Raw genomic sequence first — 23,191 nt, 5'->3', positions numbered from 1 at the left:
ACTGACTGAGATTTGTTCCGTTGTATGGCTGAGTAATATTCTATTGTATACATGTACCACAGCTTCTTTATCTTTTCATCTGCTGATGGACATCAAGGCTGCCTCCTGTACTGACTATTCTAAATAGTGCTGTAGTGAACAGTGGGGTCCATGTGTCTTTTTCAGTTCTGGTTTACTCAGGGTATATGCCCAATAAGTCAGAAAGAAAAAAACAAATATTACATATCAATGCATATATATGGAATCGAGGAAAATGGTACTGATGAAGCTGTCTACAGGGCAGCAATGGAAACGCAGACATAGAGAACAGTCTTGTGTAGACAGTGGGGGAAGGAGAGGGTTGGACAAATTGAGAAAGTGGCATGGAAACATATACACTACCACGTGTGAAATAGTTAGTGGGAAGCTGCTCTATAGCACAGGGAACTCAGCCTGGTGCTCTGTGATGATCTAGAGTGATGGGATGGGAGTTAGGGTGGGAGGGAGGCTTAAGAAAGAAGGGATATACGGCAGAAACCAGCACAACATTGTAAAGCAATTATCCTCCAATTAAAAATAAAAATTAAAAAAAAAACCACAAACCTTTCAGTGTGTTGAGAGAAGGGAGGGCAGGAGGGTATACAAGGAGGAAAGAGAAGCTAGAATGATTGACAAGTAGCAAAGAGGAAAAAAAGAAAATACCATCCCCATTCGGCAAAGGTCCATTTACTGAGCAAACAACCCTTTCTATTTCTTTTTAGCTGTGTTCTAAAAAGGCCTCTGCTGAGCAGTATCGATTGGGGAACTAGGCCACAGTCCCCCTGCTAGGCAGAATCCATCAAGACTGCACCAGGACTCATGGGAGCTGGTTTTCGACTCTGATGGTGCAGGAGCCCAGCAGAATCTTTGTGGGAGCCAGTTTGGGCTTCAGTGTGTCCCCGAGGAGAGGGGAGACTGAAGTAAGATCACAGGAACTAGGGTGGAGTTGGCAGTCACTTCCTTCGGATGCTGTGGTCCAGGACCAGGCCCCCTTCCCTGTGAGGAAGGTCTGTCAATCAGTCTGCCAGCCTCCTGACGAATAGGCCTGTCTTCTTTGAGCTTCAAAATATCCTGGGGAACACAACCCAACTGAGGTGCCTGATCACTCCTTGAGGCTTTTGTTAGAGAGAAAATGTTGTCACCTGTTTTGTTAGAGAGAAAATGTCTAAAAAGTGAGCCAGTCTTAAAAACTGCCCAGAGACTTTAAATATTGAAGGAAGGAACGAGGAGCAGGGTATGACCATCTCCACTGATAGACCTTATTAGCAGAGCTGACTCAGTGGTAGGAAGTAAAATCCAAGGGTCCTGAAATAAAAATTTTGGAAAGCAAGTTCTTCTTCATGAAAAACAGAAGGAAATCAGCGGTGCATGGCCATGCCCAAGAGTGGTCCCTGGGGAAGGCAGGACTGGTGTGCTCAAGATTTCTGAGAAAGGAAAACCCATTCTCATCAGTGGCCACCTGGGGCCATTCAGAGGGGAGGTGAGATGGAGAAGATGGAGACTCTGGCAAACCCAAAGGTAGAGCCAGAAGTATATAGTATGTTTGAGGCACAGAGTCGCGGTCCACTCTGACTGGAGCCAAGCCTGCCCCACACTTGGGCCTGGGAAAAGTACGAGTGGGCATGGGATGCTCTTAGTTCATGTTTGTACAATGCTGAATATGTGTACGAAAGTGAAAAGTGAAAGGGCTAGTTGCTCAGTTGTGTCCGACTCTTTGCAGCCCCCAAACTGTAGTCTGTCAGGCTCCTCTGTCCATAGAATTCTCCAGGCAGGGATACTAGAGTGGTTAGAAGCCCACCCACAAGCCACTGGGAACACCCTACCCACAGATCCCATGATATTAGTAACGTGAAGATATGGGATTCTCCAGGCAAGAATACTGGAGTGGGTAGCCATTCCCTTTCCCAGGGGATCTTCCTGACCCAGAATTGAACCAAAGTGTCCTGCATTGCAGGCAGATTCTTTATTGTCTGAGCCACCAGGGAAGCCTGGATATGTGTATATAGTGTATTAACTGGTGAATTCTCACAATAGTCTTGTGAGAGAGGTACCATTTTTCTTCTCTTTTTACAGATAGAGAAGCCAAGGCACAGAGAGATGAACTAGCCCAAGGTCACCTGGCAAATAAGTGGCAGAGCTGACCTATGAACCCCACATCCTGGGTCCCAGACCATGAGTTCTTAGCCACTCTGTGGTCCTGGCTTCATGCCTGTGGTCCAGAAAGAGAGCCAGTGTGTGAAGAAGAGGATGCTGCCAGGTTGGGATCTGTTGCTTTGAGATAGAAGCATCTGCCTGGAGATTGAAACCTGGGGCTTCTGAGAGCAAGGGGTACTACAGACAGGACAGCGCCTGAAAAGGCTTTCTGGGCTGTCTGCCCACCCTCTCTCTGTTCTGGGGGAGGGGAGAGTGGACATTGGAAAGTGGCTGTTTTGTTCATTGGGTTTCTGAGCAGGTCTCCAGGACAAGGTTTATATGTGTATATATATATAGCAAACAACCCTATGTAAACAAGACAGGGAATAGAGACAGGAGATATGGATAGAAATACAGAGTCAGCAGCATCCCTCTTCTCTTGGCTAATACAAAGGCAGAGGTCTACGCTGAGCCGATCAATGGCCAGTCAGGCCACTCTTTTCGTCCACAAAAAAATCAATTAGTCATTCTGAACCAACAAAGAGGAGCAACAGGACAGCCTAAGTGATGAAATTCACTTCTGGGAAAGCTTATACTGTGTAGTTATTCGTTTAATCTTCCAAACAACCCCGTGACTTAGATACTGCTGTCATATCCATTTTAATAGGCTGATTATTTCCCATGGTCGAAAGCCTTTTCATTAAGACAGGCCTCAGTCAAGGGTCAGGGCTCCAGGCTTGTGCATCCCAGTTTGCCACTGGTGAGTGTGTGATGTCGAGTCTCAGTTTTCCCCACTGTAAAATGGGAGCAGGGTTTGAAGTGCAGCATTGCAAAAGCTCCTTTCTGCTCAGGCTGTGTGATTCTGGTAATGCCCCCAGGACCACATCTTTCCCCTGGCTTCCTGGATCCAGGCTGGCTGCACGGCTGCTGCCCACAGCTTCCCCTCTCCCAGGAGGCACAGGCTTGTGGCTTCTACCCGAGTTGTACCCTCTCACCCCATGCCAGGGCCTTCAGTGAGCATCTGTCACTGCTTTCTGCTTCTTGGCGTGAAGCTGGGGAGGGGCTGGAACCCTGTGGTGCCTGGCTGACAGGCAGGGCTCTTCCTGAACTGGCTGAGGAGTGGAAAGGAACATGGCAGATGGCGGGCAGAGCTGCCCCGGCCCCCAGGCCCTGGGTGGCTGTCATCTGCCACTCTCACTCTGGCTGCGGTCTGGGCTGGCAGCACCCACTAGCCAGCGAGCCAAATGGTTTTTACAGACCCGAAGAGCACTGAGACTTGGTTTTATACTTCTCATTGCTTTTGATTTTTGAGTTGGCATTTTTCGTCTTGCCGAATGAGGAAATTCAGAATCTCTTCTGTTTCTGAGGCTAGCTGGCACTGAATCGGGGGATCCAAAGAGGCGCGCTGGCTCTCTGCCCTGCTCCCAGGTGTTAGAAGGCCTGTGCAGCAGGGCGGAGTCCACTCCAGGGAGGAGAGGAGACTTGCCACGCCACACCAGAATCGACAGACCCAGAGGCCTGACCTTTGGACCTGGACCTGCCTTCTTCTGTGCCTCTCAGAGATCAGCACGTGAAATGGGGCTGAGACAAAGCAGCCGCTCTCTCCAGGTCTCAAACCTATCTCTCTACCTCAAAGTTGGCATGTCATAGCCCATGGGCCAAACCCAGCCAGCTGTCTGTTTTTTGTAAATAAAGTTTTATTGGAACACAGCCATGCCCATTTGTGGTAGCTTCTTTCATGCTACGGAGTTGAATAGTTACAACAGAGCCCATATGTGGCCTACCAGGCCTAAAATATTTACTATCTGGCCCTTTACAGAAAAAAGTCTGCCAAGCCCTCTTCTAGATAGCGATTGTCACAGCCATAGGGGTTAGTCGTTGGAAATGCCTGCTGCTTTCCCTTTAGCCAAGGCTGTATAATAATACAAGTAGGGACTTCCCTGCTGATCCAGTGGTGAAGAATCTGCCTTGCAACACAGGGGATGCAGGTTCCGTCCCTGGTTGGGGAACTGAGATCCTACATGCCACGGAGCGACTGCGCCTGCACATCGCAACTACTGAGCCCACGCGCTCTGGAACCCGTTACGTGTCACAACTACAGAGTCTTTGCACTGCAGCAAAGATCCTGCATGCTGCAACTAAGAGCTCAATGCAGCCAAGTAAATAAAAATAAACCCTTAAAAATAATATAGGTATAATGATACAGGTCTTTTGTGGTCAGAGGTGTTTCAGAGCTCAGGACTGTTCAGAGTTTGGTGTATAAGCACCTAATCTGTAGTGTATTATATATTTACCCGTGGAATCTGAGGCAGCATGCCATAATCAAACACATTAAGTTTTTTCCTGTAGTGAAATATACGACTATTGCCACTCTGTGGGATAAAGAATATCATCCACAGATTCCCACCAGTTCAGGCCAGATTCTACCACTCAGTACATCAGGTTAGGTCAGGTGTGGCTGCCAAATGAAGTTTCAAAAATCACTGTGGGCTCTCAGGGCCTTAGAACTGCTGCTAAGAGACTGTGTCGTAATTCTGACACTTGATTGGGCACTTGTGAGGAACATGGGGTAGCCAGGACCACCGTCCTAGGAGGGCCCATGATTATTCTGTTTGATAGACTAGGAAACTGAGACACAGAGGAGGCTTGTGTGTGGTCAAGGTTACCCAGCTAGTGAGGGACAGAGACCAGACCCCAGCCCAGATTTGTCTCTGAATTCTAATCTTAGCCTCTCTTTAAAAATATATATATACATATATATATATATACATATATATATATATATTTGGCAGTGCCTGGTCTTAGCTGTGGGATAGGGGATCTAGTTCCCTGACCAGGGATCAAACCTGGGCCCCCTGCATTGGGACCGTGGAGTCTTATCCACTGGACCACCATGAAAGTTGCTCTAATCTTAACCTCATTTAAGACCCAGATTTAATCCTCCCACCCCTGCCGCCTTTCATGAGGCCTTCCTTGAGAATGCAGGTCTACATTTACCTCTGACTTTACAAATCTTTTATTTTTTTTTCCCTTGGCCTCAAAATTCAGCAATATACACTATCCTGTGTAAAACAGATAGCTGGTGAGAAGTTGCTATATAACACAGGGAGCCCAGCCTTGCTCTCTCTGATGACCTAGAAAGGTAGGGTTAGGGGAGGGGAGGGAGGCTCAGAAGGGAGAGGATATGTGTATAATCATAGCTGATTCATGTTGTTATACGGTAAAAACCAACACAACATTGTAAGGCACTGTTCCTTCAATTAAAAAATAAGTTAAAAAAGAATCCACCACTTTACCCTCTGCTGTGTGTATGGTTGTGCCTGGGTGGTTTCCTCACCTTTTGGAGGGCAGGGCCTATGCATTCTGTCTCTTCTTGTCTTCTCCACAGTGATGGGCACGGGGCTGAGTTCTCAGCACATCTGTGAAGATGTACTTTGATTGAAGAAAGTAGCCCACCTGGGCTGTAATTTTACTTCCTGCCCCCAGAGAGATGTGGAATGAGGGAAGGGGAAGTTAGCTGGTATGTGCCATGGAGCAGGGCGGACTTGAGAACATGCCCTAATGCCTCTCATGGAACCTTAACACTCCCTAACTGAGGTGGCTAGACTTGGAGATGCATGAATGTAGAATTGAAGCATATGTGTGTCCTGCTTTGTTAAACTGGAAAATGCCACAGGAAATCTGCAGGCATAAAATCCAGCTACTGCACAGACACCTTGATGGCCAAGGGCAGCTGGGAGTCAGAGGTGACTGGCCAGTGTGCTCAGTGTCAGCAAGGAGGACAAAGAGTCTGCACTCAGGAAAAGCATTTGGGTGAATCTCCTGGCAGAGTGCTCCTGTGGGGCTGGGATAATGCTGATGAATATGTGCATTTTGAAATGATCAGGAGTCAGTCTGATAATCTATTGCATGTAAAGAGGCCTTTGGGAGCAACTAACCCTTTCTCTACTGCTATGAAATACAACCCTTTATGAGGAGGGGGACCTGGGCCACATCCCCACAGTCATTACCAGCCATCATCATTACCAGGGTAAGTTACCGAGATGCCTGCTGACGTGAGGAGCTTGGATAAAGCTCTGTCTGGGATAAGACCCAAGTCTCCATCACTTCCTTCAAGGATCTTGTGGTCCATTCCATTCCAGCCTACTCGTTCAGAGACATGATGGACGAAGCATGGCTTCTGAGTTCAGTAAACCTATGTGTGGATCCTCACTGTACTCTTGGTAACTGTCTGGCTTTAAACAAATCGCTTACCTTTTCTGAGTTTTAGCTTCTCATCTGTAAAAGGGATTGTTAATAATATCCCTTTCTCTGGGTTGTTGTGAGATACAATAAAATATTCACTATTAAATATCACTATTTAATACTCACTATTAAAATGATCAGACTTCAAGTCCCTTCCTTTCCTATCCACTCATTGCTCTCTGAAGGCAAGCAGTAACCTAGATCAGGGAGGGCCTACACTCGCACATGTGATGCCCCTGCCCCTCCAGTGCATGTGGCAGGCATCGATAACCAATCACTGCGCTGGGCTCTGTGCTGCTAAGCGTAAATGAGGCCTAGACTCTTCAACCTATCATTCCGGGCTCACAACCAGTTAAGACCTAGATCACTTCCTATACAACTCATGTGGCTCATTCCTTGATGGTGGAGCAGTCCCAGTCTTGTGGACTGTTGGAGACCCACTAGGGGTCTATTTACCTAAGGAACCAAGGAGTCTTCTGGAAAAAGAGTTTATCCTAAGAGAAGAGAGCAGGGAGATTCAGAAGTTAGATTTAAGAATAATGGCCCAGGGTGTGGCGAGTGGGTATGTGGATTCTGCCACTCAGAATGACCTCTGGCCAGCTCCACCAGTCTGATGTCTGAGCCCTTTTCTGTAGGAAGACCTACCGAAAATTATAAAAGAGCAGCCTTATAATGATGGTCATAGATGCTAATGGTCTAAAATAGCTGCTGTTTGGAAGAGAAATAGTGTCTCCAGCTTGGTCACCTGTGCTGGGTGTTGGGTATAGGCAGGCGTGCAGCGTGGGGTTCGGGGCACGAGTCGCTTCAACAAAAGGGTCAGAGAGCACCAACAGCAGTACCAGGGCCCTGGGTGGTGCCCCTGGTGCAACAGGCTTTGGAAGGCACCCTCTGTGGCTGCTGAATGTGCCTTTGGTGGTGACTGAAGGTTTCAGCCCAACAAGGCAGAGCAGATGAGCAGGCTGGGGTCAGCTGCCCTGAGACCCCCATAAGCATAGGGTGTCACCCACTGATAACCCTCAGAACTACATGGGGAGAAATTTGAGGTGCCTCAGAATGGAGGCAGCCAGAGAAATAGTTTTAAAATTGTATTCCTATAGCCAGCCTCTGGTGATCTAGGAGACTACAGAGCTGGTGTATGATCTTCAGCCATCATGCATCTTGTATTATTTTTTAGCAGAATTCTTTTTGTGAGCCTCTAGTGCAGACACGAGAAGCCCAACTGGATTTTATGCCTCATGGTGTCTTAGGTAGTCTCAAGAACAAGCTGGAGTGATAGTAGGCCCTTGAAAAAGGCTGTTCAAAGAAATGAATAAAGGAATCAAGGAATGAAATGATGGATGGATAGATGGAATGCCTTTCCAGAAGCCAGTATGGATGGTCCCCTAACACTGATGTTTATATGTATTTTTTCCCTCCCACCTCTCTCCTTTTCTTCTGCCAACATGTTTCTTACTTCCTTAGTTTTCATCTCCTCCATCTTTGTTTCCACTGTGAGCCTCCTTTCTTAGAGTTTCACCCTCCTGAGAGCAGAATGAAAGGCCGGGTCAATTTTCCATCAATTAATTAATTAATTAATTGAGTCAGTAAGTGTTCATTGAGCTCTAGCTGTTCCTTCGTCCATTCAAGCAGGCACTCGACAAGCTGTTTATTGAACACCAGTGGAGAGTCTGAAGTGGAGCCAGGAGCTAACGGATCGGGGAGCAGAAAGATCTAAATAAGATCCCTGCTCTCTGGGGATCAACAATCTATTAATAAAAGACAAAACCAACAGAAACCGGAAGCCACTGAGCTCTGCTGTCTCATCGCTCCCACTCTAACCAGTCGCCCCACATCCGGGTTGTGAGGGGCAGTCCACTGGTCATGCTTCTTGCTAGTTGGTCTAACAGCGCTGCCTGTGGTGAACGTGTCATTTGCAGAGGCAGCCAGGCCCTCTCTCTCATCATCACCATTTACCCTGCTCGTCTCACTTTTCCAGCAGCCTTGTCTTCAGTCCTTCCTGCTCCTTCCTTGATTTGAATCCTCAGGTCTCAGCATTAAGAGATCTTGGAAGCATCTTGGTCTCCTCTTGTGCCTCCCAAGGCTGTTCCTGGGGCGCAGGCCAGCACCGCCGGCGGCAGCCTGCTCGCTGTCTCGTGACCAGCCCCCTGTCCCACTGTGGCAGGTTCATACGCTGGGCTCAAGTTGACCCACTTTGTCTGGACTGCAGAAGTGGGAGCTCAGGACAATCCCGATTCATCTTTTGAGCTGTAACCTGTCAGGTATTGGCTTTATAGCTATTCCATTTCTTGTCAGGGATTTTTTCTTGAGAGTAAATATTTCCAGTTTCTCAATATTTCCTATTCCGATATGATCTTTCACAATTCTGAAGAGTTTTCTCTGGGCGGACTCTAGCTTTCCTGTAGATCCCTCAAAATGTGCCCTTTCCCCTAAAATTGATGACTAAAAAGAGGTCTGCCCAGCAATTGAGGGCTACTGCTCTAAGTGACCCCTATATTTCTACCGTCAACTACTGGTTCTTTTTGAACTTAGAGCCAACTAAAATTGCCATGTCTCCTTGACTTGGAGAAAATGTGAGAGTTACATGTTAAAGTTAATATAAACTGTCAGAATTGTCTAGTGGTCCAAGCCACTGATCTTATAGGAAAGGAAACTGAGGTCCAGAGAGGCTAAGTAACTCACAGCTCATGGGGAGTGAGGACAGAGCGGGGACTCCTACTGGTGCAGTACTCCTTCGAGTATATCAGGCTGCCTTCTGATTGGTTGCCATTTCTAAAAAGAAGTGGAAAGCATCTTCTGCTTTGAAGTCAGTTTTTCTCATTCAATATTTTGTGCTATTGAGCTTTTGAACCCAGTCATGACCTCAGGTTGAATTCTTTGGGGTTTCATCCTACTCACTGCATTCGATCTGTCAAGATAATTTCTGACCTTGATTTGGTGATGGATTGCTGCAGCAGGTCTTTCTAGCCTGGTGTTGGAACTTCCTGTAGCTCTGGATGCTCTTGGTTCTGTGTGTTCTGTCAGCCGTTTCTACTGGAAGCTTGGCAGAGAAGACACACTGTCTGAACCCAGCCTCACCATGAGCTTCCTTCTCCCCTCACCCATCTGTTTGGCTGTTGTCTTCCACGCTGAGTCTCTTTTCTCTCACTTGCCTCTTATTCTGCTATTCGAAGCCCTACAAACCCATTTCAGATTCTACTCCCAGTATGAAATTTCGGGCGAAATGTGACAATCGGTATTTGTTTCTTTTATAGTCTTTTTGAATATTGGGTTTTAAAATTTACTTATTTTTAATTGAAGGGTAGTTGCTTTACAATATTGTGTTGGTTTCTGCCATACATCAACATGAATCAGCCATGGGCATACCTATGTCCCCTCCTTCTTGAGCCTCTCTCCCACCTCCCACCCTGTCTTACCCCTCTAGGTAGTCACAGAGCAGTGGGTTTGAGTTCCCTGTGTCATACAACCAGTTCCCACTGGCTATTTATTTTACATATGGTCATGTGTATGTTTCAATGCTGCTCTCTCCATTAGTCCCACCCTCTCCTTCTCCTACTGTGTCCACAAATCTCTTCTCTCTCTCTGCGTCTCCATCACTACCCTGCAAATAGATATTTGTTTTATTTTGAGAACTAGCCTTTCCTGAGCATCTGTATGTTGTAGTGAGAAAAGTCCCTGGGCCAGGCACTGGTTCCAGCCCTTTATGAACTCACATTATCTCTCTCTCCTCAGTTTGCACATATATGTAATGGGAGGCAAAGAAAACTCACAGCTAGTAAGCAAGTGCTAGCAGCTATGCTGGGGACTCTGATTACAATTTGCATTTCATTCAGTTGTTACCACAAGCCTGCATAGCAGGTAATATCTCCACTTTAAGAAAGAGAAAGCTAAGGTCAGAGAAGTTAATTTGACAAGGCACATCCAGTTAGTAAGTAACAGAATTTCTTCACCTCCTGCTGTCTGTCTCCTGGTCAGTAATTGTAAAAATCAAATAATTTAGTAATGAGTGTAAAGCTGGTTTGAAAAGTATAAAGCACTCGGTAAATGTTAGGGAGTATTGTTAAAATGCGAAGTTTTTCTCACTTGCTCACTATCCTTCTCCTTTTCTGCCATCTCCTTAAAGTAGAAGCAGCTGCCTTTGGTCTAGACCTTTCAAAGAAATGTCATAAAACTATTTTTCAAAATGTCAAATGCCTGTGTACTTTAGCCCAAAGTAATTAAGCTTCTTTATTTTCTCCAAGTCACAATGTGGAACCCTGGGAGCTTCCAGAATGTGCCCTTTCTCCTCCATCCTGAACTAATGGAAATCAAGGCTGAAGGCTGAGACTGCAGGGGAGTCGGTGAGAGCCCTTCTGTGCCACAGGGGCCTGGCCTGATTTTGGCGGGTCTCCAGGCTTGACCACAGTATGCTAAATAACAGCAAGTTTGAATTATTTATCTAGGGGCCAGTGGCTCATGATGGCATAGTCCACCGCTAGCAGAGTGCCAGGGGCCCAAGGTTGTAGGTGAGTGGATGACAGTCTCTAGTCCACCACCCTCAGCCCCACCCTCACCCCCACCTCCACCCCTGGGTTAGCATTAGCCACTCAGTCATGTCCAACTCTTTGCAACCCCAATGACTGGGGTCCACCAGCATTCTCTGTCCATGGGATTCTCCAGGCAAGAATACTGGAGTGGGTTGCCATTCCCTTCTCCAGGGGATCTTCCCGACCCAGGGGTTGAACCCGAGTCTTCTGCATTGCAGGCAGATTCTTTACAATCTGAGCCACCAGGGAAGCCCTCTACACACCCTCTAATCAGCCCACCTCAAACACAGCAGGCAGAGCAATAGCTCAGTGCCTGGAGGACAACTAACATTTCAGTGACATTATAGGGTGTTTACACTGAGCTAGATATTGGTGCATGTGTTTTCCCACTTCATCTCCAGAGCAATGCTTATTTTCTCTATTTTTTCTGATAAAGACACTGAGGCTCATTCTCCAGGTCACACAGTTGACGAGGGGTAGAGCCAGAATGAGAGCCCAGGTCTGCCTTATTTCTAGGATACCGTGTGGACTTCCTCTTAGGATTCCTCTTACCCGACAACTGGTTCTTGTTTTTGGAACTGCTTATTTTGTATTGGAGTATAACCGGTTAACAATGTGGTGATATTTTCACGTGGGCAGCAGAGGGATTCAGCCATATATATGCATGTATCTATTCTCCCCCAAACCCCTCTCATCCAGGCTGCCACATAACATTGAATAGAGTTCCTTGAGCTATACAGTAGGACCTTGTTGGTTATCCCTTTTAGGTATAGCAGTGTGTATACCTGCAGTTAGTTTTAAAAGCAGCCTCTAAGGTGTTCAGGTGGTGCCAAGCGCAGTCTTGGGGAACAACAGATTTTTAGCATGGATTTTAAAGTCCTCCATGGCCTGGTCTCATTCTAACTGCTTCATATTGTAGACACACAGTGCTTTCCATCATCAGAATCATCTGAAAGCTTCAAAATACAGACTCTTGGATCCCATGTTTGGTTTACTGTAATCATAGTACTGGTTACTGGGACTCAGGAATCTATTTTTAAGTCTCCAAATTGATTATGATGATCAGTTGGTTTGGAAACCATCATCTTATACAAGCCTTCTCTTTAGACCCTTTCCAAATTACCATCTATACTCCAATTTCTGTGACTTGGCTCATTGCCATGTACCTCACTTTAGTTGACTCTTCTCTATTTCCAGCCATCATTCTTTTTTTTCCCCCCAATATTTGTTTATGTATTTGGCTGCACTGGGTCTTAGTTGTGACATGCAGGATATTCAAGCGCCATTGTGGCATGTGGGATCTTATCTTAGTTGCAGCGTATGAACTCTTAGCTGTGGCATGTAGGATCTAGTTCCCTGACTAGGAATCGAATCTGGGCCTCCTGCATTGGAAGTGCAGAATCTTAGCCACTGGACAACCAGGGAAGTCCCATCTACCTATCAATTTTTTAACCGAGCTCACACTCCATCTATAAGGATCTTGACCATCACAGCTTCCAGGAATGGTCCTCTCATCTGTATTCCATGAACATCTTTGGCCCTCAGCTGGCAAATATATTAGGGTGTGAATTTAGAAACTATAATAGAGACTCAAAATAATAGTTTTGCCTCATTTAACCCTAGAAATATATTTATCTTCTGTAACAGTGCTGGAATAATCAGTCCAGTGGTGTCTCCAGGACACCAGGACCCAGGCTTCTGCTATCTTCTAGCTCATCCCTAGGATAGCACCTTTGTTCACATGGTCCAAGATGGCTCAGCACCACATCCACATCCCAGTCAGTGGGAAAAGGGAAAATGAGATGAGGGAGTGCAATGACCTAGGAGTCACACAGAACAATTGTGATCACATGGCCCTGTCCAGAACTTGATCCCATGGCCACACTTAGCTGCAACAAAGGTTGAGAGATTTAACTTTATTCTGAATGAATACATGCCTAGTTAAAATGGGAGGTTCTATGAATTGTGTAATAGGGGAGAATAGATGTTGGGGAACAACTAGCTGGTTAGTAATTTTCTGTCTGTGTTCCCAGAAAGGTGTGAAAACTGGGTCCCTGTCTTATCCCTGTTTGTGATCTTTCTGAGTGTTTAGTATATGTAAGGCATTAGATGAGTGCCTGTGATTGACGAGTTAGATGAGAGGGCTAGGCAAAGCACTGGGATTTAAGTCAGATTTTTATTCTAGTCTGTGTTCTCCGTAATTTAGGGAAAGTTTCTTAACCTTTCTGGGCTTCAGTTTCATAGAATCATAAAATTTAGTTGAAAGGCACTTAAGATATTATCTAGTCCAACCGTCTCATTTTATAGATGAAGAAGCTTAAAACCAGAAAGGGTAGTGACTTGTTGAAGACTCAAATATTTGTAAATAGAAACCCAGCATCCAGGCCTTCTAGCATAGCATGAGGGTATCTCCCAATATTTGGAAAACGAGTACAAGGGACAAGGAGACCTCGAAGTGCCTTTCCAAATCAGAAACTCTGATGCAGATACATGCTCACATTTCTACTCTTCAATCAAAATAAATACAAAACTAGTCCTAAACCACCATATCCTGCTGAATCTTGCTATGTGCTCCAGCAGCCTAGACTATCATTTAAGAGACAGACAAGTTCAGAGCTTTGAGTTCTGAGGTCATCTAAGAAGCAAAAGTGGTTGGGAAAAGCAAGGGACTAAGGGACTTGGATAACCCTACTGCTTGGTCACCAGCAGCAACATTCCCTGTGATCTTCTTCCGAGAGGATGCTGCTCTGAGTGCCAGGGAGCAGCTGGCCTCGGGGGATTTGGAATCCCGGTCATAGACAGCTAAATAGCAGTGGAAGAGGATGTATGTAACATCCACAGAAGAAATGTCACAAGGCAAACTGGCCGTAATAACAACAAGAGTTTCCATTTATTTATTCCATTTATTGCCCAGCTGCAGCCTGTGCCCCACTCTGTGATAGGTATTTATTTTATAGGCTTGATCTCATTAAATTCTCACGACAAGCTTCTGGGATTACTGAAGGTCATACAGCTGGTAAGTGGTGATTTATTGTCAGGGGAGTGCTGTGAAGACAATAAAATATGGAGCAGTTCAGGAGAGAAGCCTATGGATAGAGAGGTCTGGGAAGGCTCTGTGGGGGATGAGAGGGTTACACTGGACCCTGAAGATGGGTGTGATTTGTGGAAAAGAAAAGAGGGAAAGTGAGTGTGGGTGGTAAGGCGACATATGCACAAGGAACACGGAGAAAACAAATTCCTAGGGAAGGTGTGGGAATAAGTAAACACAAGGGCAAAAGTGTGAAGTCCCGTAGCTCACACACTGCATAAGAAAAGAGAAGATAAAGTGATTGGGAAAGTGTAAAGGCAATTTGTGTCAAGTGCTTTGTAAAAATGTATAGATCTTTGCTTCCACGAATCTCACTTCTAGGATTTAACATAAAGAAAATTTCAGAGATGGTGTGAAAGGTGGAGACAACTAGATATCTAATAATAGGGAAACTGTTTAATATATTATGGAACAAATATTGCTTTTACAAAACATAGTTTTGAAAGATGTGAAATGATCTCCATAATGTCAAATAAAGAAGCAGGATACAAAGCTATAGTGCAAAATTCTTAGAGAGCAAACCTGGAACCCCTGCATTGGGAGTGAGGAGTCTTAACCACTGGACCACCAGGGAATGCAAAATTCTTAATATTTAATTATATATATATATATACACACACATATAAAATCGTGTGGGGGGTATGTACACCTATTCACAGAAAAAAAGACTGGAAGGAAAAATACTCAGCATATTTACAGTGATTATCATTGCCAAGTGAGAATATCATTGATTTAATATTTCTTTAGACTTTTTATGTTTACCAAATTTTATTCCGTGAACATACATATTTATAGTAATAAAAATGCACATTTTTAATCTTTTAAAATGTAAAATCCCCATACTCTGCCATGAAATACTATAATAAACATCTTATTTTGTCTTTAAAGATAATTCATTATCTCTTCTTCAAGTTATGCAGACCAGTAATATTCCAACCAAATGATTGTTCAGTAATTACTACATCTATAGATTTTTTGAAAGTTCATTGAAACCTGATATTCCTGGATTCTCATGTAAAGCTTTTAGCTCCATGGCTCCCACTGGATCGGAAACACTAAAGTCCCCCATTAATGTTCTCTGTAGGTATTTAGACAAATTGCCTTCCCCAGAACCATAAATCCTAAATGAACGACACCCTTATCTCAGGGGACAGGCAACAAAGCCTTTTTAAAACTCACTGATTTATGAATTTGCAGTTTGCAGAGTGTCAGTACCCCCAGGGCCTTCCCAGGTGTAGGAACATATCATATCAGTTGGAAAGACATTACTGTACTCGGGTCAATAGTTTTTACCTTTATCCTTTCTGCTTGGTTTGGTTTGGGGGTTTATTTTTTTCCCTTCCATTGAAATAGGATATTCACTGAGTAAGAGAGGCAGTGCATTAAATATAACTTGATCAGAATCCCAGCCTGCCTTTGCCCTCACTGCTATGGGGGCAACATAAAGGTTAATAACTGAGCGAGGCCCCCACGCACTTAACCACAGAGCAGCACCCCATCACCGAGTGACAATTAGGAACTCTCCCTGAATGCCAATGATGGGTGATCAAACAGAGCTTCACCCAAACCAGGCAGACTTCTGCATGAGCTCACATCTCCATTCATCACAGAGCTGACAGCCTGCAGAGCTCCGTGTGGAATAGGCAGCTGAGTCTTCCTGTTTTACCCAACGGAATGATCTATACCATCAGGACTGAGAGGGAGAGGAGCAGAGAGGGGAGGAGGGGAATGAAATAGGCTCCTCTTTGGCACGTTTGGGCAACAGCTCCAAGTGTCTGTTAGAGACTTGTAGAGAAATATCACACAATGATCTTGCTTGTCCCTGCTTGCCACTTTCTGGCTCTCAGACAAAGATGGTCCGACCTGAGATAGTTCTCTTTTTGGAGGCAGCATGACAATTGGAACAAGCACATAGCCAGTGTGTGGTTTTGGATGAGTCACCCTAGGTCTGTTTTCTCATCCATAGAATGAATGGGTTGGATGAGAATGGTGGTTTTCAAACTGGGTTCCTCAAGGTCTTACTGTTCCATATTGGTGCCTCAAAACCAACAAGGGCAGGGAGGTGGGGAGGTTAGTGAGGCCAGGCACAGCTGCTTTACATGAGCTCATTGAATTTTATTTGTAGGCTGTTTTTAAATGTGCAGAGCATGGTCTTACATACTAATCTCATTTGATCTTCACAATGTTGTAAGGGTGTCAAGACAGATAGTACCATCTCTTCCAGTTCCTATTGCTATGTAACAAACCACCCTGAAACTGGGTGGCATAAGACAACCATTTTATTATGTTTACAGATTCTTTGGGTCAGAATTTCAGACAGGCCCCGAAGGAAATGCTTTCTCAATCCTACGATGTCTGGGACTTCAGCTGGGAAGACTCAAAGGTTGGAAATGACTCAATGCCAATGGCTAGACTCCCCTGCATGGTTTCCATTCACAGGTCTGTTGACTAGGACACCTACATATAACCTTTCCCTGTGGTCTTGTCACATGAGCTAGTTTGTACTTCCTTATACAGTAACAGATGAGTTCATAGAGCTGGGTGTTCTATGAGTGAGGCAGAATTGCATGGCTTTTTTATAATCTAGATTCAGAAGTCACACAGAGTTGCTTCTGCTATATTCTATTGGTTGAAGCAGTCCCAAAGTTTCACACATAATCAAGGGAAAGAACAAGATGGGACAAGAATCTGTATTATGCTATAAAATGAGCATGTGAACTTATGACTGATTCAAGTTGATGTCTGGCAGAAACCAGCACAATTCTGTAAAGCAATTATCCTTCAATTAAAAAAAAAAAAAAAAAGCATGTGGAATGAGAGAGTGTGTTGTGGCCGTGATTGGAGAATATAGTCTGTCAAGCCCTTTTTATTTGAAAGATGAAGAGAAAGAAATAATTGGTACCCTTCTGTTAAGGGCAGAGCTGGGACTAGAACCAAGTCCTTCAGATTTGAGCTCCTTCTGCTTTGCCATGCTGCTTTTGGATCTGAGTTTATTCTTTCTGAATTAACAGGTCATTAACTTAGTGAATAGATGGATTCAAACATGAATCCTCACCATGATGGTGTATGACCAGCCAAGAAAAGTATCTTCTGGTGGATGGAACACTTTGGTCTTGTCAGTTCTCAGAAAACTGAATTGTTATTGTGGCGCTCATTCTGCAATACATAGAAATATTGACTCATTATGTTGTACACCTAAAACTAATGTTGTCATCAATTACACCTCAAAATTAAAATTGAGGTAAAAGGCTAGTTCCCAGTCCAGCATCAGGGGCCTAATTGGTACTTGAAAGGGTTGTTTGGTTGGCTTTTAAAAATGAATCAGTATTTTATCTTAAATCCTTGCCAGAGTCAAAGCCATATAAACAATTTTTTTTAGACTCCTTTGATGCTTTGATTGTTCCCACTTGGAGTCTACCACTCTCTTCATCCATTCTCACAATACCTAAGTAGAAAATTCTTTACTGATCCAGTAGCCATTGATTGGGAAGTGGCAATGCCTGGCCCTGTGTTGGACACGGGATCCAGAAACAGTTAATGACCGTCCTTGACACTGAGGGCTTCGAAACCTGGAGGAGGAGATATCTAATGTAGCTAATGCTAAAGACAGCTGACTGAGGTGCTGATGTCACACAGGGGAAGCAGCAGCAGGCACTGCCTGGGAGGTTGATTGACTTCACAGGGGAAATGACATTTAACCTGGATTTGGAGAGGAAAGAGCTGTCCAGGCAGAGACTGTGCTCCTGCTGCTGCTAAGTCGCTTCAGTCGTGTCTGACTCTGTGCGACCCCATAGAAGGCAGCCCACCAAGCTCCCCCATCCCTGGGATTCTCCAGGCAAGAACACTGGAGTGGGCTGCCATTTCCTTCTCCAATGCATGAAAGTGAAAAGTGAAAGTGAAGTCGCTCAGTCATGTCCGACTCTTCGTGACCCTATGGACTGCAGCCTATCAGGCTCCTCTGTCCATGGGATTTTCCAGGCAGGAGTACTGGAGTGGGCTGCCATTGCCTTCTCCAGGAAGAGAATATATGGGGTAGAAAAAAGTCCCAAGCTTGGGGAATACACATGTGAAGCGGAGATGAAAGGATATGATGTGTCTTCAGAAAGGCAAACATCCTTCAGTATTGTAGGATAGGTGTGAAAGGTGATCAGACAAGCAGGGGAGGAGTCTGGAGCAGTAAGTTAAGGTCATCTTGTAAAAGAGTACCAGTAGCATCCCTAGATATACTCTTTTCTGTGAGCTTCCCATTCCTTATAGTCCCATTTTGCTCCCACCTCTCAGACTCTGCTCTCTGCCTCTCCACAATTAAAATCTACTCTGGAAAGTTATATTAGTCATTTACATTATAGTGTAAATGAGATTATTCATAGTCTATAAGAAGTTCTTTCTTGGAGAGTTTCCTTACTGTTAGAAATTTGATTTCACCTTAAATAATAAAAGACTGTGTCTCTCTTGTTTGAAAGAATGTTGTGGCGATCCTTCCTATGACCAACGCACTCTCTGCCCATAGTGAGAGACTTGCAGGAAAACATCTACCACTCTTCACTAGAGACAGAATCCTGCATTCAACTGGCCTTTTGTCCAACTCAATGTGCCTGTACCATCCCTGGTCATTTAGAGCTCCCCTAGTCTCTGGATGAGAGCTTAATTATCCCAAGGGCTGCTAACCACTTCTCCCGATAAAATACCATCCAACTCCTAATGATCAACCTGCAGAACTTGTATCCTTCACACACAGCTAGCCAAACTCCTAGGCATGGGGCAGAATGTAAATGTTAACAGTCTCATAGCTCATTGCCTATAAAAACTGTTTTATGAGTGTCTAAGTAACAGGTGATTGTCCAGTGCCTGCAGCTAGAGTGGTAATTCCACCTCCTAACACTTGAATGAGATGAGTGTGGATTCTATGAGAACATGTGGGCTATAGTGATGTTCAGGGAAAGCCAGACCTTGCTAGCACATTGACACAGATCATTTGCAGCACTGCCAGGGAGGAAATGAGGATGCTTTCTTGTGATGATTACTTTCCTTGTTGACTGGTGTCAGGTACTTTCTGACCTCTTGGCTCATCAGTGTCCCTTCTCATCACCCACCTGTTGCCATTCTTGAAGTCTACCTGACCTGGTATTAGAAGGCAGCTGACTGATTATTAAGCTCCATTATTGCTGTTTTCTCAGAGTACTTTTTTTAACCTCTGATTCCCACCGTTTCTCACCTTCTGACCCCATAGATGGGCTCCTGATTCTTAGCTCACTTCCTGAGCCCTGGTTCCCCTGCTCTCCCACTGTGTGATTGGCTTGCTTTCATCTACTGTCCTCTGCGGTTGCCAAGGACACTTGGTACCCTCCTATAAGTACGAGGCAACAAGCCTGCTCCCTGAGTATTATTACCCCAGAAGATGGACATTGAGTCGGCCATGCTGTAGCTGCCACTTGTGTTCCTCTGACATGACCCTGGGCTTGGGAAGAAATTCTTACGTTGTTCTCCTGTGTCCAAGCCTCTGCCCTGTGCTGCAGTCCTGGTCACCAGGTAGGTCCAGTCTTACCTTTGGCTTGAACCCCTGCCTTGCCTGATTGCTTCCTAAAGTCTTCACTTCCCTCCTTTGAAACGAAGGCACACCGTGCCCGCAAGGGCTCCAGCCCAGTGGGAACCCCAGTCCTTTGATCTCCCCTTGTCCTGTGCAGTTAATGTCAGGCCATGGCTTCTAATACCACCTGGAAGACCCTGCTCTGGACTCTGTCCATTTTCCCTCTGGTTACTGCACTTCATTTCCTTCCACGGAGTTCCTGCTGCCAGCTGTTGCTGGTCCTGCCCAGAAACCTGCCATAGCTCATCTATTAGGACAACTACTTTGACAAACAACCCCAAATGTCAGTTGTTATCGTTCAGTTGCTAAGTTGTGTCTGACTCTTTGTGACCTCATGAACTGTAGCATGACAGACTCCTCTGTCCTCTTCTATCTCCTGGAGTCTGCTCAAATTCATGTCCATTGAGTCGGTGCTGCTATCTAACCAACTCATCCTTTGTCACCCTCTACTCCTCCTGCCCTCAATCATTCCCAGCATTAGGGTCTTTTCCAATGAGTTGGCTCTTTGCATCAGGTGGCCAAAATACTGGGGCTTCAGCCCAAATGTTAGTAGCTTAACACATCATTCCTCATTCACATCAGTTCAGGTGCATGACAGTCTACCACATAGTGATTTAGGACCCACTCCTTCCATCCAGTGGTCCCTCCATCTTTTAGGACCTTGGAATCCTTCACTGGTTCCTCGATATCCAGCCAGCCAGTTGATGAGAAAGGAGAGACAGCAAAATATATCTCAGGAGATTTTTGAGCCTGGCCAAGAAGTAGTGTTCATTGCTTCTGCCCTGATAAGTCAGCAATGAGGAGTTCATTGCCTCTGCTAGAACTAGTATCTGGCCATACCTAGAAAATGAAATCTTCCTGTGTGCTGGGAGAAATGGAACTGTTTGATGTATAAGGATCACTGTCTCTGCTACACAGTAGAGGCATCTGTTTTCTAAGGGTGATCGCCTCTCAGCCCAGCCATCTCCTCCTTCCCCAACCCTCAGATTATCATTCTGCCCAAAGCCTGGGAAGGACTGGGCTCCTGAGAAAACATCTCAGAAGTGACAGAGATGTGAACTGGGGCTTTTGCTTTCCCATCACCTGAGCAGAAGGTGGATCCCATTGCAGGGGCAGGGGCAGCATGGAGTGCTCAGTAGAGAACCTCCGGCCCTACATAATCTCACAAATTGGGCTCTTCTTGACAACTGTCAGCTTTTCATTTCTTCCGAGAAATATTCTCTTTTCCCTTCTGGGCACTTTATCAGAGAAGAGATACTCAAGTGATAGGTGCTTTACAAATATCTAGATGTAGGGAAAAAAGTGGCATGAAGAATAATTTAGACAAAACAATGTAGATTGCCATGGAAACAATCTTTAGAACACACTGGGGAGAAGGAATCATTGTTAACATGGTTCATATTTTTGCAGAGATACCCAATCACCAAACTCAATTCCAGACTATTCAATCATGCTACCTTCAAAATTCTAGGGTTGTTATAACCAATGAGCACATGCTGGTTTTCAGGGAGCCCTTTTCCTGTTTATCTAATAATCTTTAATGATGATAATGCTTTAATTAAGGCAACTTACTGTTTCGCTGTTGGTTCATTTAAAATCAGTGAAAGGTCAAGTTACCATTAACACAGTGAGCTTACTGAGCTATTCCAGAAGTATTTTTATTCTGACAGCAGAGGCTTATATGGCAAACATACATATTTAATTGAAATGTGCACAAGGAAAATGGGACGTGTATCTTTTGTATTGCATGGAAAGAAAATGAGAAACCATCCTTAACTACTCAAATGCAGTTTTTGTCAGATTTTTCTGTCCCAACTAAAGCCCATGGATGTGGATGACTCTCGGTCAGCAATAATGATTCAATAACAAAAACCTCTCAGGGGTGCCAATGAAGAGTTTGTTCCAGGTGCTGCTAAAGAACTGTCAGAAGAAGGGCAGTGGCTATTGGGAAGTCTCAGAGATGTAGGGTCCCGCGGTCTAGATGCTGATCCTCAGCCTTGCCAGCACAGAAATGCAGTGTCTGCCATGGTTTTCTGTCCACTATTCTCACAGGGCTCCAGTCCCGGCCTGTTCCTAAGGCTCCTCCCCTTCCTGGCGAAAATTCCTATGTCTTCGTTTTTTTTTGTAAATTAATTGATTTTAATTGGAGGCTAATTATTTTACAATATTGTAGTGGTTCTTGCCATACATTCACATGAATCAGCCATAGGTGTACATGTGTCCCCATCCTGAACCCCCCTCCCACTTCCCTCCCCATCCCATCCCTCAGGGTCATCCCAGTGCACCGGCCCTGAGCACCCTGTTATGTCTTCTTCATTGGAAGACAAAGTCATTGTCTGACCTGTGGTCCCAGGAACCAACTGAATCACAAGTGCTCTAGGCACTCCCAGGACTTCTGGGAATGTACTATATTTATGTTCTCTCTTTTCCTTGTCCCTAGTCTTCCTAATACATGACATCTGTGGGCTCAGGGAGACAAGAGCCAATTTGCTTGCCCAAATTAGATGCCAGGTCTTAATAAAATTATGAAATTTCCTCCTCCCTTTCTTTCATTTCTTCCTTTAAGTATTTGTTGAGCATATACTACGTGCTAGGTATTCTCTCTGCTGTCTCCAGTGTTTTTTTCATGTATCCCTTTCCCCTCTCTGTGACTGCTTTCTGTATCAGATTTCTTCCTTTCCTCCACCTCTCTGTGACCTGCAAACCTGTTTTCAGGGCAGTTCAGCTATGAATCATTTGCATGACTCTCATAGTGTTCTCCTTCCTAGAGAAATTTCACATGTGATTGTCTATTGTTGTATCAAATATTTCATGTTCAATAAATCTTAGACATCAGTTTGCAAGCAGGAACCTTCTCCAAAACCTTACGTCCCACCACTTGGTAACCACCCACTGGGAACATGCATGAGACTGGTCCCTTCATTGACTCCTTTTTGAGAAAATATGTTAACATTGCTCTTTAGACAGAGTTCCAAATCCTTTTAATTGCACAAAAGACCCTGCATAATCCAGCCTCCTACTTAACAGTTTAGGCTATTTCTGCTCCATTGGAAGAAAACCACATTGAAATTTTGTCAAATCTTTGATAGAAATACCATCTAACCTTAGCATGTTTCTACTTGGAGTGTTCTAGTCATCAACCCCTTTCACCACAATAACTTCCATTCCTACTTCAAGTCCCATTTTAAATGTTACTACTTTTGGGGAGCTTCCCAGACTCCTAGTGAGACTGGGATTAGGTTCCCTGATAAATGATCTCATAGCACCCAATAATTTTCAGAGCACCTGAAAATTGTTGTGTTCAGTTAATTGTTTCATGGATGTATGAAACATCCATAGTTGTGTTCAGTTACTTGTCTCATGGACATATACCTCATCAACTGGTCTTCACAGCTGTTATGTTTATTATTATGTACCAAGCATCTGGCAGAATGCTGGGCTCATAGTAAATATCTGTGGACAATATACATGACCAATCATAAGTACGTTGTAGGTACTAATCATGAGTACTTACTAATCCTAAGTACCATGCCTCTTAAGTCAAAACTTCATCAAGAGTTTCCTTATTTATAATTTGGTAATTTAAAAACTGATTAG

Source organism: Cervus elaphus, chromosome 12 (genome assembly GCF_910594005.1).
Source record: "Cervus elaphus chromosome 12, mCerEla1.1, whole genome shotgun sequence".
NCBI classification, from domain to species: Eukaryota; Metazoa; Chordata; class Mammalia; order Artiodactyla; family Cervidae; genus Cervus; species Cervus elaphus.
This window is presented reverse-complemented; position numbering follows the sequence as displayed.